Below are 17,682 nucleotides of genomic sequence, written 5' to 3'. Positions count from 1 at the left end.
TGTATGTCCCTGTCAGGCAGGGAAGAGATGGTCAAGTGAGGGAACCATAGTTGACAAGAGAGGTTGAATGTCTTGTTAAGAGGAAGAAGGAGACTTATGTAAGGCTGAGGAAACAAGGTTCAGACAGGGCGCTGGAGGGATACAAGATAGCCAGGAGGGAACTGAAGAAAGGGATTAGGAGAGCTAAGAGAGGGCATGAAAAATCTTTGGCGGGTAGGATCAAGGAAAACCCCAAGGCCTTTTACACATATGTGAGAAATATGAGAATGACTAGAGCGAGGGTAGGTCCGATCAAGGACAGTAGCGGGAGATTGTGTATCGAGTCTGAAAAGATAGGAGAGGTTTTGAACGAGTACTTTTCTTCAGTAATTACAAACGAGAGGGGCCATATTGTTGGAGAGGACAGTGTGAAACAGATTGGTAAGCTCGAGGAGATACTTGTTAGGAAGGAAGATGTGTTGGGCATTTTGAAAAACTTGAGGATAGACAAGTCCCCCGGGCCTGACGTGATATATCCAAGGATTCTATGGGAAGCAAGAAATGAAATTGCACAGCCAGTGGCAATGATCTTTTCGTCCTCACGGTCAACAGGGGCGGTACCAGGGGATTGGAGAGTGGCGACTGTCGTGCCCATGTTCAAAAAAGGGAATAGGGTTAACCCTGGGATTTACAGGCCAGTTAGTCTTACTTCGGTGGTAGGCAAAGTATTAGAAAGAGTACTGAGGGATAGGATTTCTGAGCATCTGGAAAGACACTGCTTGATAGAAGTCAGAGAGTGGTTGTGGATGGCAAATATTCAGCCTGGAGCCCAGTTACCAGTGGCGTACCACAGGGATCAGTTCTGGGTCCTCTGCTGTTTGTGATTTTCATTAATGACTTGGATGAGGGAGTTGAAGGGTGGGTCAGCAAATTTGGGGCAGCACGGTGGCCTAGTGGTTAGCACAACCGCCTCACGGCGCTGAGGTCCCAGGTTCGATCCCGGCTCTGGGTCACTGTCTGTGTGGAGTTTGCACATTCTCCCCGTGTCTGCGTGGGTTTCGCCCCCACAACCCAAAAATGTGCAGAGTAGGTGGATTGGCCACACTAAATTGCCCCTTAATTGGAAAAAATAATTGGGTAATCTAAATTTATTTAAAAAAAAGGGTCAGTAAATTTGAAGATGATACGAAGATTGGTGGAGTTGTGGATAGTGAGGAGGGCTGTTGTCGGCTGCAAAGAGACATAGATAGGATGCAGAGCTGGGCTGAGAATTGGCAGATGGAGTTTAACCCTGACAAGTGTGAGATTGTCCATTTTGGAAGGACAAATATGAATGCGGAATACAGGGTTAACGGTAGGGTTCTTGGCAATGTAGAGGAGCCGAGAGATCTTGGGGTCTATGTTCATAGATCATTGAAAGTTGCCACTCAAGTGGATAGAGCTGTGAAGAAGGCCTATGGTGTGCTAGCGTTCATTAGCAGAGGGATTGAATTTAAGAGCCGTGAGGTGATGATGCAGCTGTACAAAACCTTGGTAATGCCACATTTGGAGTACTGTGTGCAGTTCTGGTCACCTCATTTTAGGAAGGATGTGGAAGCTTTGGAAAAGGTGCAAAGGATGTTGCCTGGAACGGAGAGTAGGTCTTACGAGGAAAGGTTGAGGGTGCTAGGCCTTTTCTCATTAGAACGGAGAAGGATGAGGGGCGACTTGATAGAGGTTTATAAGATGATCAGGGGAATAGATAGAGTAGACAGTCAGAGACTTTTTCCCCGGTTGGAACAAACCATTACAAGGGGACATAAATTTAAGGTAAATGGTGGAAATATAGGGGGGGATGTCAGAGGTAGGTTCTTTACCCAGGGTAGTGGGGGCATGGAATGCACTGCCTGTGGAAGTAGTTGAATCGGAAATGTTAGGGACCTTCAAGCGGCTATTGGATAGGTACATGGATTATGGTAGAATAATGGAGTGTAGATTAATTTGTTCTTAAGGGCAGCACGGTAGCATTGTGGATAGCACAATTGCTTCACAGCTCCAGGGTCCCAGGTTCGATTCCGGCTTAGGTCATTGTCTGTGTGGAGTCTGTACATCCTCCCCGAGTGGGCGTGGGTTTCCTCCCACAGTCCAAAGATGTGCAGGTTGGATGGATTAGCCATGATAAATTGCCCTTCGTGTCCAAAATTCTATGATCTATGATTAACCGAGGACAAAAGTTCGGCACAACATCGTGGGCCGAAGGGCCTGTTTTGTGCTGTATTTCTCTATGTTCTATGTTCTATGACTCAACCGAGTCTGGAGTCCCATTAAGAATTCTGCTGGAGCAATCCCGGTGGTCACATGCGGCATCATACAGTAATTGAATAAGAAGCACGCCAAGTGTCCATTGATCCAGTCAACTGCTTTTTCAAACCTTGTTTAAAAGTTTGGACAGCCTTCTCTGCCAGTCCATTAGATGAAAGATGATACGGCGGGGTGCGGAGGTTCTGAGTGCCATTACGCCACATAAAAATGGCAAACACCTCGCTGGTGAAAGGTGTTCCATTGTCCATGCCGTTCACCTCCGGGGATCTATGTGTACAAAAAGATCGAAGCTTTTCAATAGTAGCCCTGGATGTTGTGAAAACATCCTGCCACTTGGGAGTGGGCGTCTACAATTATTAAAATCATGGAGCCCATGAATGGTCCAGCAAAATCCGCATGGAGGTGAATCAATGGATGACCTGGCCATTCCCATGGGTGGAGAAGAACTGATGACAGCAAATTTTGAAATTCCCAGCACGCTGGTCGGTTTTGTACCATTCACTTGATGTCCCCATTGATACCCGGCCACCAAAGAGTGCCAACATTTTCATTGTTGAAGCCCCCAGATGGCCAGCCTGCAAATCCTGCAATAAGACTGCCTGTCCCTGTGCGGAAATGACCACCTGAGTACCCTACAATATGACTGCATCCTCCAAAAACAACTCGGACAACTTCTGAACAAAGTCAAGAAGGTGTCAAGAATTGTTTGGAAGATAGGCGTCTCTTTACGGCCACGAATGCCTTGTCCTGAGTAACGCCCAGCACCATTTCTGGCCTTTCCACAACAACACATGCAACGGGACCAATATGGAGCCAAATTTGTGATACTTGCCATAATAATTAACAAGACTCAAAAAAGGACCGGAGTTTAGTGTCGTTCTGTGGGGTGGCGTTAGGCATGTTCTGTTTTATCTGTTTTATCAGGTCTCAGTGCAGGAACTAAACTGACTGTACTTCATGTCTGCATCACTGCTCAGGTCTGGAGAAGATGGCCCATCTCAAAACAGTTGGTCTTTGACCCTATACTCAGGGTCAGAGAAAGAGGGGATTGAGGACCAGTACAATATCAATACATCATGACAGCTGCCAAGAAACCTAGCATAGGCAAATATGATTCACTGCATGTACTCACATACCAGCTGGATGCTGATTCAGTGAAATCCCTTCCTATTCATGTAGTTGCCAGGCTCTCTTTCTGGAGCAGGTGAGAGTGTGTACATCCACGTGGTAATGCCCTTCAGTCTGGAGGAAGTCTGCAATCCAGAGCTCCGTCTTCTTGCTGCAAATCATCGTTGGGAAATTATATGAAGTCACTGGCGTTGGCGAAGAGCCTATCTGATAGTTGGATTGCAGACCTGCATAACTGGTTGGCTAATGCTGCAGGTTGGATTGTGACCCTGAAGCAAACATGTTCAAGGAGACTGTGACTTTGACAGGCTCAGGCAGGAATGGCAGTGACTTTGCCTGGGGTGCATCTGCAGGTGAATCGGCTCAACACCAGCCCCCATGACTCCGCACTCCTCAGAGAGCTGCAATTAAGAAGCTGTTGGCCTTTCAAATCGAATGGGAAAGGCTCCACCATAAACTGAAAAAGGCAATACAGCAACTTCAGAACAAAAAAAATCTGTAATCAGCGATAGACATAGGGCGTGAGCAAAAGAAAAAATGTAGAAACCTGATCTCCTTGGGCACTGCAGTTCGAATTCTTGCTACTTAAACATCAGTTAAATTTGTACAGGTGTGTCTGTACATTCTGCTGTTTTCCCTCGACAAAATAAAACTGAAAATGTCAGCTTGTTTTTTTTTTGTTCAGCAATGAACGTGAGAAGTCAATGAAAGTCAAACAGTGATAAAGCTTACTTCTTTCAAAAAAAGATTCTGGTCAGAGCAGCAAGCGACATGGTTGAAAAAAATCTATTTGTATTTTCCTTGTAAGCCTATTAAAGACAAAGGTTTTCAAACAGCTTAAAAATTGTGGCTTAGCAATATCTCAGCCATACTGCTACCTATCCTAATGCTTGTGTGTATCGCTGCCTCCCTTTTTTTGAGCAATATTATAGTGCTTCTCTGAAATAGATATGTCTCACATCCCCCACATTACAACAGTGACTACACTTCAAAAGTACTTCACTGGGATATCATTTGGATTTGGGTGTATTGTCACGTGTACTGAGGTTCAGGGAAAGTATTGTTCTGCGTATAGTCCAGACAGATCATTCCATACATGAAAAAACATAGGACATATGACAGATCCACAATGCAAATACATAGACACTGACATCGGGTGAAATATACGGAGTGTGGTACTACTCAGTCGAGAAGATGCATGGAAAGATTAGTTCAGTCCATAAGGAGGATCATTCAGGAGTCTGGTAACAGCGGGAAAGAATCTTTTAGTGCGCGTTCCAAGACCTTTGTATCTCCTGCCCGATGGGAGACGTTGGAAAAGAGAATAACCCGGTTGGGAGGATCTTTGATTATGCAGCACGCTTTCCCAAGACAGTGGGAGGTGTAGACAGAATCAATGGATGGGAGGTGGACTGGGTGGTGCTCACAACTCTCGGAAGTTTCTTACGGTCTTGGGCCGTGTAGTTGCCATACCAGGCTGTAATGCAGCCAGATAGGATGCTTTCTATGGTGCATCTGTAAAAAGTGGTAAAAGTCAATGTGGATTTGCTGAATTTCCTGAGAAAGTATTGGCGCTGTTGTGCTTTCTTGGTGGTAGCGTTGGCATGGGTGGACCAAAGAAGATTGTTGGTGATGTGTGCACAACTAGGAATTTGAAGCTGTCAACCATCTCCACCTCGTTGTTCGAGATCGGACCCATTGCGGTCGTGTCATCAGCAAATTTGTATATGAAAATGAAAATCGCTTATTGTCACAAGTAGGCTTCAAATGAAGTTACTGTGAAAAGCCCCTAGTCGCCATATTCCGGCGCCTGTTCGGGGAGGCTGGTACGGGAATTGAACCATGCTGCTGGCCTGCCCTTGTCTGCTTTCAAAGCCAGCGATTTAGCCGTGTGCTAAACCAGCCCCTGGAGTATGGAATTGGAGCCAAAGTTTGCGACACAGTCACCTGAGTACAAGGAGTATAGTAGGAGCCTAGGCATTGAGGACTGTCGTGGAGGAGGTATTGTTTATCCTTACTTATTGTGCTCTATGGGTCAGGAAGTCGAGGATCCAGTTGCAGTGAGGAGCCAAGTCCTAGGTTTTGGGGTTTTGATAGAATCTTAGCTAGGATTTTGTTGTTGAAGGCAGTGTTTTAGTCAATTAATATGAATCTGACATAGGAGTCCTTGTTGTCGAGTTGCACTAGTGCAGGGCCACGGAGATGGCATCTGCTGTGGACAGGTTGTGGCGGCAGGAAAATTGCAAGGTATTCTGGCAGTATGGAGTTGATGTGCCTCATGACCAACCTCTCGAAGCACTTCATAATGATAAATGGTAAGGCGGTAATCGTTGAGGCACGTTGCCTGGTACTTCTTTAGCACCGGTATGATGGTGGTCTTCTTGAAGCAGGTGGGAACCTCGGAACGGAGTAGGAATAGGTTGAAGATGTCCATGGACACCACACCAGTCAGTTAGTCCAAGCAGGATCTGAGTGCATGACCAGGAACTCTGTCAGGACCCATTGCTTTCCGAGGGTTCTCTCTCAAGAAGTCTAATATGACTTTGAAAGCCATGTAGGTAGATATGGGTGTGTCTGGGGTTGTTGGGGCACTTGTTTGTATCCTGCTCGAACCGAACATCGAATGCATTGAGTTCATTGGGGAGAGGTGCGCTTTACCGGAGACTCTACTCGGCTTTGCTTCATAGCCCGTTATGTTGTTTAAGCCTTGCCACAGCCAATGGGAGTCCTTGTCATCAGTCTGTGACTCTAAGCTTAGTCTGGTATTGTCTCTTGGCATCCCAGATGGCTTTGCAGAGGTCGCAGCTGGAACACCTCAGATCTGGTCTTCAGCAGGGAGTGAATCTCCCGGTTAAACCATAATTTCTGCTTGGGCAACACACATCTACCTTCTTTGGCATGCAATCTACTACACACTTGCTGATGAAGTCTAGTATGAAGTCATGAAGTTACAAAAGGCACTATAGAAATGCAAGTCCTACTTTATTGTGCCACAGTTTGACAAAACAAATTCTTGCTAATTAAAAAATATCTCACCGTGCCTATTCTCTTCTGATTTCCAACCCTAGATCAACATTAAGAAGATGATAAGAAAGCCATGTGATGTAGGTCACGTCAAACCTGCTGTATAAAATGTTTTAAATATCTTCCTATTAAAGTGCGAGTTCTGCAATATAGGGAGAATTTATAAAAATATGCAAATATTTAAGGCCTGATCCTAGATTTTGAAAATGCAGCACTGAATAATGCAACCAGTGATAACATTCCAAACTTTAAAGGTTGGTATGTGATTAGGATTCAAAGCTCTGAAGGAAAATGTTCCCTACTTCATGTTACTTCACTTGAAGCGCTATAGTGCATCAATTGCTTGACTAAATTCAAACTTAATGAAGCCAATCTTTCTAAATGACTGAAGGTTACTAAGTGTGCAAGAAAGTCAACATATCCAAGGTTAATTAATCCCCTGTGAACATAAGTAATTGCTCCAACACTCATTCTTATTAAACATTATCCCACTGCAATTTCTAACATTTAAATTCCTCGTCATAGTATTGCAAGAGTGCCTACAGAAAGCAAGTCATCCTTCAAACTCAGCATGTCATCAGTTTTAAAATGGCTTGCAAGTCCAAAGATAGCAAAGGAAGTCAGCAAAGCAGGCCATCAGTAATTACCTCCACAGTTCACCAGCTTCGTCCAATTCATGGACTGACATGGCTATTTATGGAGAAGGAATTATGTGATTGATGATTACTGAAACTTTTTACAATACTCCCGTACCAGCCTCCCCGGACAGGCGCCAGAATGTGGTGACTAGGGGCCTTTCACAGAAATTTCATTGAAGCCTACTCATGACAATAAGCGATTTTCATACTGACATTTCCTTGACACGTGCAAGTCTTAACTTTTCACATGACACTCTTGGTCCACTATCTTCACTTGTCCTTGAACAGTGAAATATAGTTTTGATCACATTTCTCAGACAATGGTAAGAAACACAAGGTTTAATACAACTGAACATACGAAAAGAAGCTAATTATTGTTCCCTTAATCATTGTCAGAAATAAACTAAGTGCACAGATAATTTGTTCAGTGATATACAGGCACTGATGACATTGAGAGCTTACTTTTGACTAAATTAATTTGAATAACAGAAATCTATTCAGGAAATTCCACAAAAACAAAATCAAAATATTGAAGATGCTGAAAAACACTATGTTCAAAATAAAAGAGATTGGCATCAGCAAACTGAGTTCTGATGCAAGTTCACAGAATAGAAACATTAATTCTATTCCTTTCTCTGCAGATGCTGCCAGCTAGGCCTCCTGACTATTTCCAGTATTTCTTGGTTTTACACTTTCAGCATTAACAACATTTTGGCTTCGAGTTGTTTGAACATTCCTACTTTGGGCAATTGACATCACAATCAATCACTCCTAGGTTAGATTTTGTATGTTTGTGTCGGATGATAGTGCAGAAACAGGCCATTCGGCCAAACCAGTCCATGCTAGCTTTTATACTCCACTCAAGCCTCCTCTCATCTTTTATCATCTCATTCTGCATAATCCTCTGATCCTTTCTCCCTCTTGTGCTTGTCCTGCCTACGTTTAAATCCTGTCATGTGAGAGTACCTTTAAGAAATGGGTATTTATAAATGGGTGTGTATAGAAGTCTCTGTAGTGAGTGTACCTTTAAGAAATGGGTGTTTATTACTGCAGTGATGTCAGAGAGTGGGTGGAGCTGGGCTGTCTGTCAGCTTTTTACTTTCATTTTAGGCTGTTTGCTGCAGGGTGTGTTTTAGTTTTGTTTTCAGAGCTAGATAGCTGCAGTCACAGCCAGAAGGTGTATTAGAGTCTCTCTCTGTAACCTAAAGACTGTAAATCAGTCATGGTGCTTTAAAACTAACAACTGCTCTAAGTAGTGACTTTAACCTGATGTGCTTCTGCTAAAAGTTTTGTTTTAGGTCTTATGGATGTTAAAAGGAAAATAAGAATTACTTACTGTTGTATTCTTTGGTGGCTATATTTGAATTAATGGTTGCTAAGATGTTCACTGTATGTTTTAAAAAGGTTCTTGATTTCATAGAATAAACATTGTTTTTCTTTAAAAAATACTTTTCCATTTCTGCTGTACCACACCTGTAGAGTGGGCCATGTGCTCCCCATACCACAATCTAGTAAAAGTTGTGGGTCAGGTGAACTCCACGATACACTTTGGGGCTCTCTAAACCCTGGCCTATAACAATACCTTCATTCTATTCATTTCAACCAATCTCTATGGTAACAAACTCCATTTCTCATAACTTCCTTGGTAAAGTAATTTAATCTGAATTGCTATTTGATTCCTTGATGACTATCTGATATTGAGGGCAGTCTTGTGATAGTGGGTAGTATCCCTGCTTCATATTCAGAAGCTACCGCTTCAGGTCCTTCTCTAGGAATGCATGGCCAAGGAAGGTACATTAACAACGTGGCCTAACAGGTTGAATATCAACTTGCAAATACTTCCAATAACAGCGGCTAAGAGTGCGACAGTTCCTGATCAACCTCGTAATGGGAAGAAGATTGGAGCCTCACTCTTCGTAGCTCCGAATTACAACATACTTGTAAAGGTTCATGTTACCGTAGTATCTGTGACTCCTGGGGGGTTGGGGGTGGGGGGAGGAGGGGGCAGTTGGCTAGATGGCTGGTAGGGATCAGATTAATGGCAACACCACAGAGTGCGATCTCTTTTCTGGCTGGAGTGAATTTGGGACCTTCCTCCTTACCCTACCCATGGTGGCGGTTGCGGCCCTGTGGGTCAGATCTGCCTTTGGACAGAGAACTGAAGGTGATTAAAAAGAAATTGATTCAAAGAGTGTAGGTGACACTGACTAGGCCAGCATTTATTTCCCATCTCTAATTGCCCTTGTGAAGGTGATGGTGCCTTCTTGAACCGCTGCAGTCCAAGTTGTATGGGAAGTTCCAGTATTTTGACCCAATGACAGTGAAGGAATAGCAATATAGTTTCAAGTCAGGATGGTGACTGACTTGGAGGGGAACTTACATGGGGACACCAACACCTGGATCTGCTACCCTTCTCCTTCTATGGTAGTGGTCGTGAGTTTGGAACGTTCTGTCTAAGGAGCCTGCATAAGTTCCTGCAGTGCATCTTGTAGATAGTACACATGGCTGCTACTGTGCATCGGTGGTGGAGGAATGTATATTGGCCGAGGGTGTTCCAGTCAAGCAAGCTGCTTGGTCCTGGATGGTGTCAAGCTCCTCGAATGCTGTTGGAGCTGCACTCTCCAAGGCAACGGGAGTATTTCATCATGCTCCTGACTTGTGCCTTCTTGATTGTGGACAGGCTTACTCACCACAGGATTTCTAGCCTCTGACCTGCTCCTGTAGACACAGTATATCGATGGTAACCCCCACAATGTTGATCAATCATATTATATTGATGACATGTGCTTTGACATGGGCTGGTTTAGCACAATGGGCTAAACAGCTGGCTTGTAATGCAGAACAATACCAGCAGCGTAGGTTCAATTCCAGTACCAGCCTCCTTGAACAGACGCTGGAATGTGGCGACTGGGGGCTTTTCACAGTAACTTAATTGAAGCCTACTTGTGACAATAAGTGATTATTATTATTATTGCTCTACCAAAAGAACATAAGAACCAAGAGGAGGCGGCAATTCAACCTCGAGCTTGCTGCACCATTCACTCCGATCATGGCTGATCTCATTTTGACCTCAACTCCACCTTGCTTCGTTCTGCTACTAATTAAAAACCTATCTAAGTTGTGCTTAAATTTGTCTAGTGTTCCGGCATCCACTGCACTCTGGGTAGAGAATTCCAAAGATTAACAATCCTTTGAGGGAAGTAAATCCTCCTCATTTCTGTTTTAAATCTCCTACCCCTTAGCCTCAAACTATGGCCTCTCGTTCTAGAATGTTCAACAAGGGGAAACATCTGCTCTGCATCTACCCTGCCAATTTCCTTTAGCCTTTTATATACCCCAATTAGATTTCCTCTGATTCTTCTAAACTCCAGCACGTACAGGCATAATCTGTTCAACCTCTCTTTCGAAGATGAGTCCTTTATACCTGGTCAACCTTCTCTGAACCGGCTCTTAATACATTTATGTCTTCCTCAAGTAAATGCACCAAAACTGTGTTGAGTAATCTAGATGCAGTCTCATCAATGCCCTATACAGTTACAACAGCACTTCCCTATTTTTATATTCTACTCCATTAATGCCAAAATCCCATTTGCCTTCCTTATTACCTTCTGCACATGCATACCACCTGGACTGGGTTGGATTGGATTTGTTTATTGTCACATGTACCGAGGTACAGTGAAAAGTATTTTTCTGCAAGCAGCTCAACTGATCATTCAGTACATGGGAAGAAAAGGGAATTAAACAAAATTCAAGAAAATACATAGTAGGGCAACACAACATATACAATGTAACTACCTTTCTGTGATTCGTGCACAAGGACAGCCAGATCCTTCTGCACCACAACTGGAAACATTTGGCGTGATCTTCTCAAAGTGGAACAAAGTCCCCAAGTGATCGTGTTTAGCCACATGTTTCCCTGCACTCGCAGCGGTGAAAAACACATGGCTATTCAACGAGACACGCTTTGAATAAGGGGCCTCAACTTTTTTTTTACCGAGAGATCAGGACACCATTTTTAAATGGCATCTCAATCACCGAGGCCCCGAAAAGAATCCCCAACCTCCTCCCCCATTTGGCACCAGCAGTGTCAGAGCACCACGCTACCTAAAAGGCATGCAGCTGGGGGCCTCCAATTACCTTGGAGGTTTGATTCCTGGCTTGGGTCACTATCTGTGCGGAGTCTGCACGTTCTCCCCGTGTCTGCATGGGTTTCTTCCGGTGCTCCAGTTTCCTCCCACAGTCCAAAGATGTGCAGGTTAGGTGGATTGGCCATGGTAAATTGCTCAGTGTCCAAAATGTTTGGGTGGGATTACTAGGTTATCGGGATGGGGATGTGGTGGAGGTGTTGGCTTGGATAGGGTGCTGTTTCCAATGGCCATTGCAGACTTGATGGGCCAAATGACCTCCTGCACTGTAAATTCTATGATTCTATGATCTATGACTCACCACCTCTCCCACTCGTTGACCCTCCAACTCAGCTCAACGGCTCTTCAGGTCGCTGCCTCTCCTGCTCTCCGAAACTCCCACTCGCCACTCTCCAACTTCTCTATCCTCCAACTCACCACATCTGCGACTCACTAACCTTCTGGCTCACCATACCTCCCTCTTACTGTCTCGCCCTCTCCAGAACCCATACGGTGAGTGAGGGCTTACAAGATGAGCAGCAAGAGGGAGGAAGAGCTGCATCAATTTGCAGGGTCACACGGATAAGCTACAAGCTGGAAAGCTGGCAAGTGGGAGAGTCAGTGAGGGAGGTCAGTGGCAAGGGGGAGCGTCATGGAGAACGGGGGCTGCTCCAAAATGGTGCCAACAGATCACACAACTCAACAGAAGATTCCGTGCAAAACAAATTCAAAATGAAACTTCTGTCATAAAACTCAAATATGATCCACATTAACTGAATGATAAAGTAGAACGAGTTCTAATAGTTCGCATAAAATGGGAACTTACTGTACTTGGTCCAGTATTGAACTGTCACTTATTGGGCCTCTTACATTCTAGGTTATAAAGTTATCGTTTGCACATTGGGGGAACATCATTCTCTTACCCCCTTTACCTACCTCTTCTGGTCGATTAATATCAGGGTAATTGATATCCCCATGTTATTCTTGGAGGTTTTCTTTAAACTGAATTGCCTCATTTATTTGGATTATTATTTGAAATGCAAAGTCCTCACCATTCTGGTTCAACAAAGCCCAGTTCCCCAACTTGACAATGCTTTTATTCGGAGATCAGCTTGAAAAAATGTTTAGTGTTAAATGCCAGAATTTAAAGGTGTTTTGTAAATTATGCAAAATGGAATGCCAGAATTCTAAATTTGGATTGTGTCCATGCAAATTAGATAATGCTTCAAGGGTGCTGTAGCAGAGCGGCTCTGTTGCTGAACTAATAATCCAGAAATACAAAAATTCCAAGACAGCAGATGGGAAGTTTAAATTCAGTTAATTAAATCCGGAACAGAATGCTGGTATCAGTAATGGTTACCATGAAACAACTGGGTTGTTATAAAAATCCTCAGGTTCACTGATATCCTTTGTGGAAGTAAATCAGCCAGTCTCATCCACACGAGTCCCATGGGGTTGACTCTCAACTGACCATGGCCGAGAAAATCACTTGGTTGTATTGTCATGACCCCTTGGGAGAGGGTGCAGTCAATTCCAGCCCCACCTTATCTGGAGTCGCCACACAAGTGAAACACAAGTTTAAAACACAAGTTTAAAATACCTGAGGACTTTGGCTGAGCCCAATACACTGCAGGCAACAGGTTTGTAAATTTAACACAAGTAACTTTGATTATGTACAATATCATAATCAGAAAAATGTAACTCATTATCTAATTCTCCTTTCCCAAACACACTCTTTTCCGTTCCCCCCCCCCCCCCCCCTCCCCCCGTCCCCCCACACACTTTCTAACTACCCCCTACTCTCTACACAGACAAACAAACAGAGGGGAAAAGGTGGTTGAGAGAAAAATAAAATATAAGGATTAAAGGATGTTTGATGCACTGGAGGTGACTTCAAGTTAATGTTTTTCAGAAGTTCAAGTTTTCGTTTTGGTACTTCTTCCTTCTAGGCTTAGGATGATTTTCTCTGGTAAGGTTGTCTACTTTCTCTGTAGCTTCAGGATCAATTTGAGTTTCCAGCAAAGATGTGCCAGGCATTCACTGGATTCAGAACAATAAAGAAAGAGAGAAAGAAAAAGAGTGAGCATGCGAGAGAGAGGTTCTTTTCCTTCCAAGGTCTAATCAATTTTGCCAAGTTCTCTCAGAAAGCATCATGCAGGAACCAATCACTGACTGTTGTCAGGCAGGACACGGTCCCTGGCAAACCCACCGGTTGCTAGTTAGCAAATCAAACTGACTTCCTCCAAAACTGGTTCCTAAGATACACTTGGCACCAATGAGTCTGGTTGCTCCTCTCCAAAATACAAAACCTAGGAACACACAGTGCTGGCAAGCATTCTTCTCCTTAATGGCATATTCTGTTTATGGGTCCACAAATCAAAAATAATGAAATACATTTTTTAAATGGGAACAAAGGAAATGACAGGAAGTACTCTTAACAGTATTAAAGCATTATAGAAAAGTCCATTAAGAATAAAGCCATGCAAACCATCCAGAATTAAATCAGGCAACAGACATGACAAAGGCATACCCTGCCCAGTTGAGCCCACAATGTCCTCAGTAACATTGCAGGACTTGTGCTTAAATTGGGAGAGCTGTTCCACAGATCTGTCAGGTAACAGCCTGACATTGTTTGTAAGGTATGATTCCGTGAATATGACAATGCCTCAAGACTCCTCATCAGCAGATCTGTCTAGTTCCGATTTCCTCTGGCAGGGCAGACCCAAAGGTGGTGGCAAAGTGTCATGCAGTTGGAAGGGAGTAGCCCTGGCCTCTATATTGAATCTGAACCTCATGCAGTCTCATGACATTGGGTCAAACCACCTGCAAGTTGTCATTTACTGTTCTCCCCCAGTTGATAAATCAGTACTCTTTCATGTTGAACACCACTTGGCAGAAACACTGAAGGAGCAAGAGCACAGAATACATGCTGGTCGGGGGACTTCAATGCCCATCAACACCAGTAACTGAGCTGGCACGTCTTGAAGGACATAGCCACCAGACTGGGCCCGTGGCAGCTGGCAAAACCAGCATGAGAAAAAACCCAATACATCTGTGCATGTCAGCATTGCACAGTCCTTATGCAGATGTAATTCCATCTTCATAAAATCATTGAATCTACAATGCAGAAGGAGGTCATTCAGCTCATCGAGTCTGCACAGACTCTTGGAAAGAGCACCCTACCCAAGCCAATGCCTCCACCCTATCCCCGTAACCCAGTAACCCCACCCAATCTTGTTTAACATTAAGGGCAATTTAGCATGGCCAGTCTGGAGCACCCAGAGGAAACCCATGCACACACGGGGAGAATGTACAGAGTCTGCACAGACAGTGACCCCCCAAGTCGGGAATCGAAACTGGAACCCTAGTGCTGTGAAGCAACTGGGCTAACCACTATTCTACCGTGCTGCCCTTCACACTGCAGACACACTCAATTGTGTTGCGTGACACTAACGCTCCCCCAGATTGGACAGGCTCAAACTGATTTGTTTGTTCAAAATGAGCATAGGCAATGTGGGCCATAAGCAGCAGAGCTGTCTTCCACCTCAATCTGTAACCTCGTGGCCTGACATATCCCTCACTCCTGTCATTATCATCAAGCCAGAGGACCAATCCTGATTCAAAGAGGAGTGCATGATAGCATGGCAGGTGTAATGGTCGGCATACCTAAATAGGGTGCCAGTTTGGAGAAGCTGCAACACAGGACTACATGCAAGCTATACTGCAGAAGGGACTCCTGTTGCTGTTTATGCTCTCCTTAATTTGCTCTGTTTTAATTATGTTAGCTCAAGAGTCGCCAGGTATCTTTTCGATACCGCCACAAGGTTCAAAACCGAATACTGATCAAAGACTCGATACACCAGTTAGTAAGTTTGAAACCAATGCACATTTATTTACACACACAGTCAATTATACTCATGCACAAACTCTACTCACTAAACTACACCTACTACTAAAAGCCTATACTTAGCTTCGGGTGCCCACTCAGTCAGAGGAACAATGGCCGTTGTCTGGTTCTGAGGCTGCTGGCATCGAACTTGTATAGAATAGTAGCTAGGAGCGCCTATCTCATAGAGTGCGTTGACTTTAGACTTACTTGTCTGGTGCTTGGCGGGTCTCTTGGCGCTGAGAGCCAAGGCCAAGATGATGAAGATGAAGAGGAGGAGGATCTGTCTTGGGGCTCCTTTTTATACCCCAAAGGGGCTTTGCGCTCTTTTGGGCGGTCCTTGAACTTGGCCCCAATTAATTGGACCATGTCCTACTCATCTATATTGATTTTCTCCAATAAAGGGGTGGTTACTTGATCGCTGGGAGGGCCCTAGGTGACCATTGGCCTGCCTTTGTTTTAGTCTCCACTGGCGCCGGGAAGTCTGCTCTGGTATCATTTGCTTAAATGTTTCTCTTTTGTCCCCGGAGATAGCTCATTACTATGCTAATGGCTTGTAGTATCTGTTTTGTCTGGGAGCTGCAAACTCTAATCCACAGACAAACCTTGCACCTGCTTGTTTTCTTAGCATTGTCCAATTTTCCTTTTACTCTCTGCAAGTGTCCATTTTGAAATCGGGACGTGGCCACTCCAGGTGGCTACACTCCACAATCAATGGATTAGAGCAAAGCTCTGCAGTCCTGACACAAGATTACGATTGGTGGTGGGAAATGAAACAACTAAATAATCCTCCGGATGGTGTCAGAGACTAACATGTGTACAAAAGTCAAGGCTGAAGTTTTTGCAAATACCTTCCTTCAGAAATGTTGAGTGGATAATTTATTTCCCCCTCCTTATGAGGAACCCCATCAAAGATACCAGTGGATACAAATGGCATTGAATGCAACATAGGCCATGTGCCCGGACAGCATTCCTGCCAAGGATATCTCCCTTGAACAATTATTTTTAAACTTAAGCTTCCACCATACCATTTGAAAAATTAGAATGCAATTTTAAAGAAATCGGGAAGTAAGAAATTGCAACAGTAAAAAGTGATCCTGAAACTTTCAAAAATAGTTAATTTTCATCTTTTGTGAAGGAAATTAGTTGTCTTTATTCAGTCTGTGACTCCAGAACGACATCAATATGGTTGGCTCTTAACTGCTCACTGAAGTGGCCTTGTTAAAAAGATACTAAATTTTATGAAAACACATGGCAATTAGGGATGGCCATGAACAACATTCTTGCGAGCGACACCCATGTCATGAGAATGACCGATAACAAGGAGAAAATTACAGGTGAACGATTTGAGGACTTGGTTTTATTTTAATGTGCCAGTTACAACAAAATTATTGCCAAGGTTCATATAGAATTTGGAATTTATTAAACAATTTGTTTAATGACCTTCAGAAAAGAAGAATTCATCTTCCATGAAATATGCCAAAACTCACCCGCACAACCAGAAAATCAGAGGGACATTCATTCCTTTAATAGAGCTGCCATCATCGGGATCCTCTTCCATGCACAGAGCTGACCAAGGCTACCATCTTTCACTCCGATTTGTGGTCTCTCTTCACCCCTCCCCCCACCACCCCCAAGTTTCATATGTAGACAATCTCATTTCTCTATTGAGAGCAAAAGTAGGAGAGTAAACTTTCAGACTTTGTGAACAAAATTCAAAGCTTGCAAAATTAAATTAAATTTTCCATTTCCTATCTGTTTTCCTCTCTATCCTTCGGATATAGTAAACTAAAAATTGATCCAGATGATAAGTATGAAAATGGTGGATATCAACTTAATAAAGGCAAGGCTTTCACTTCTTATATCTTATTCCTCACACTGGTGATGACCATTGATCCGAAAGCAGGCCAGTCAGCAAAAATTGTCGCTTCTTGAAAAAGATTTTTGAATCCGTAATGTATTTTAAGAATGTTTAGAAAGGTCACAGGAAGAGGTCAGTTTTATATTTTTTTGCAGGAAAGGAGATAGGACCCTGAAAAACCTGGAAAGCTGTGTAAATTGCTTAGAAGCTCCAGTGTTCCCAGAAGTGAATCTAACTGTGAATCAGGGTGTTGTTGGTTGATCAGTTCAAAAGAAACTCTGGGAAAGGTACACAATTGGGATCGTCTGCCCCGAGGGGGAGAGGGTTGGTAGGAGCTTGCCTGACTGATGGTGACCAGATCTGTGAAATGTAAAGGTAAAAGTTGTTGGGCAGGTAAGATTTCCTGCCTTCTATGCACGATCAATGTTTAGCATATTGTGCAACTGCGGGATCTTGCCATATGTGTGGGGAGTGATGTAAACCCCGATGGTTGTGTGAGACATTCCTTTGTTGTATAGACTATATAAAGTGAAATGAATCTCATTATTTGAAGTATTATTTGCCTGTTAATTCATGTATAATTTGGGTTGATTCAGATTTGTTGAAATCAAAGTTGCGTGAAGTGAAATCTTGTTCGAAATTAATTCTTTGGGAACCATTTTGGTAAATTTGGTTATTTGGGTTTCTAGGTACCCCAGAGGGATTGCAACACATTTCACAACAGCAATGCGCAAGGGAGAA

The 17,682-nt window shown here is 43.6% G+C and overlaps 1 protein-coding gene across 6 annotated transcripts in view; it reads right to left on the bottom strand.

Annotated features, from left to right (window-relative positions):
• Nucleotides 1-17,682, bottom strand: part of LOC119975416 (inactive N-acetylated-alpha-linked acidic dipeptidase-like protein 2) — a 1,151,524-nt gene that overhangs the window by 877,449 nt on the left and 256,393 nt on the right. The window lies entirely within an intron of this gene.

The sequence above is a fragment of the Scyliorhinus canicula genome, chromosome 13 (genome assembly GCF_902713615.1).
Source record: "Scyliorhinus canicula chromosome 13, sScyCan1.1, whole genome shotgun sequence".
In the NCBI taxonomy this organism is placed as follows: Eukaryota; Metazoa; Chordata; class Chondrichthyes; order Carcharhiniformes; family Scyliorhinidae; genus Scyliorhinus; species Scyliorhinus canicula.
Note: the sequence above shows the minus strand (reverse complement) of the source record. Positions and strands in the feature narration are given on the sequence as shown.